This window comes from Orycteropus afer, unplaced genomic scaffold, assembly GCF_000298275.1.
Source record: "Orycteropus afer afer isolate SDZICR_OR568_19922 unplaced genomic scaffold, OryAfe1.0 scaffold00484, whole genome shotgun sequence".
NCBI classification, from domain to species: domain Eukaryota; kingdom Metazoa; phylum Chordata; class Mammalia; order Tubulidentata; family Orycteropodidae; genus Orycteropus; species Orycteropus afer.
The window spans coordinates 1,418,641-1,421,327 of NW_006922071.1; positions in this window are offsets into that span (position 1 = coordinate 1,418,641).

Below are 2,687 nucleotides of genomic sequence, written 5' to 3' on the forward strand. Positions count from 1 at the left end.
GAGACCCGGTCCCTCTCAGGAGGGTAACAAGGGAAAGTGCTCAGTGCAGATCAGTGAGTAAGCAGAAATTAAGGGAATTTTTAAAACAAGACCAATCTTACAAGAGACAATAAAGGGGTCCTTTGAAGAGAGGACCAATAATAGAAAACAACAACCAACCATTAATACACAATATGACATAACCCAGAAACCAACACAGGTATGGAAGTATCCAAAGTAAAATAAGTTTACAAGATTGTAAACAGGGAACATGAGAGATCAATTGGCAAATGAGGACAACTGCAAACCAAAAAAAAGGGGGAAAAATAGTGTAGTTACTGAATTTCTAAAGGATATGGAAATCAAGAGACTTCCAAGAGAGAACAGACCATTCTAAATATGGGGAGAAAATTATTAATCACAAGGTAACCTCAAAGAAAAATTATAAACTTTCACATCACAATAAAAGAGGACAACACAATATGTCCCAAATATTAAACAATAGCAACAAAGGAAATGATAACATGATTCATAAATATAATGAGCTTAGCACAAAAAAAAAAAAAAAAAAAAAATTACATGGAACAAAGAGACCAGGAACACCATGAAAAAATGCATAACAAACTGACAGCAACCGATTCATACTTGGTGATCATTTCACTGAATGGATTAAATGACCCACTCAATATATGGAGAGTTGCAGACTGCATAAGGAAACATAACCCATGAATATGCTGCATACAAGAGACACACCTTAGAGATAAAGACAATAATACACTAAAAATCAACGGTTGGAAAAAGATATATCAAGCAAATGACAACCCAAAAAGAGCAGGAGTGGAAATAATAGTTTCTGATCAAATTGACTTTAAGACAAAAAATGCCAAAAATATAAGGAAGGATGTTGTATAATGATTAAAGGATCAATTGAACAAGAAGATATAACAATAATAAATATCTATGGACCCAATGAAATATCCCCAAAATACATAAATCAGATTTTAAGATAATTGAAAAGGAACATAGACGACTCCACAGTCATAGTAGGTGACTTTCATACAACACTTTCAATGAAAGATAGAACAACTGGGAAGAAACTCAACAAAGATGCAGAAGAGCTAAACAATACAATCTGCTAACTTGACCTTATAAACATCTACAGAGCACTTCACCTTACAACAGAACAATATACACTTTGTTTTTCCAGTGACATTGGAACATTCTCCATGATTGACCATATATTAGGCCATAAAGCAAGCCTTAATAAAATTAAAAAAAAAAAAAATTGGAATACTGCAAAGCATCTTCTCAGATCACAATGCTATCAAGTTAGAAATCAACAATAGAAAGATCAATGGGAAAAAAACAAACACATGGAAACTGAATAACACCCTCCTTAAAAATGACTGGGAAATAGAAAAAAAATAAATCAATTAAATAATTCCTTGAATCAAATGAGAATTAAAACACAAGGTATCAAAATCTTTGGGACATAGCAAAAGCAGTGATCAGAGGCCAATTTATAGCTATAAGTGTACACAAAAAAGAGAAGAGCCAAAATCAACACTTTAAACCAACATCTTCAGCATTTAGGAAACAAACAGCAAGAAAAGCCTACAGCCATCAGAAAAAAAGGAAATAATAGATTCAAGTAGAAATAAATGAAACAGAAAATAGAAAGTCAATAGAAAAAATCAACAAGAATAGAAGTTGGTTCATTGAAAAGATGAATAATTGACAAACCACTGGCAAATTTAACAAAGAAAAAGAAGAGAAAACCAATAACACATCTAAGAAACAAAATGGGAGACATCACAACAGAACCAACTGAAATAAAAACTGCACTGCAACAAATTTGAAAATCTGGAAGAAATGGACAGATTTCTAGAAATACATAACTTACCTAAACTAACACAGACTGATGTGGAAAAGTTGAACAGATCCATAACAAAAGAAGAAATTGTACAAGTCATTAAAAAATTACCAACAAAAGCAAGTTCTGGCATAGACGGGTACACAACAGAAAACAAACAAACATTCAGAGAAGAACTGATACCAATCCTACTCAAACTATTCCAAAACATAGAAAAGGATGGAATCCTTCCAAATTCATTTTATGAAACAAACATAACCTTGATACCAAAACCAGGCAAAGACATCACTCAAAAGGAAAACTACAGACCAATATCTTTCATGAATATAGATGCAAAAATCTCCAACTAAATCCTAGACAATAGACTCCAACAGCATATCAAAAAAAAAAAAAAAAGAGAGAGAGGGAGAAAAATCATTATGACAACGTGGGGTTCATATCCGGTATGCAGGGGTGGTTCAACATTAGAAAAACAGTCCATGTCATCCACCACATAAATAAAACAAATGAAAAGAACCATATGATCATATCAATCAATTCAGGAAAGGCATCTGATAAAATCCATCACCCATTCCTGATCAAAACTTTCAGCAAAACAGAAATAGAAGGGGCATCTCTCAATATAATTAAGGGCATATATTCAAAACCAACAGCCAATATTATTCTCAATGGAGAGAGACTGAAATCATTCTCCCTGTGAAACAGGCAAGTTTTCAGCTTTTATTCAACATTGTCCTCTTCAGGGCCATAAGGCAAGAAAGGGAAATCAAAGGCATCCAAATTGGTAAGGAAGAAGTCAAACTATCTCTATTTGCTGATGATATGATCCTACACC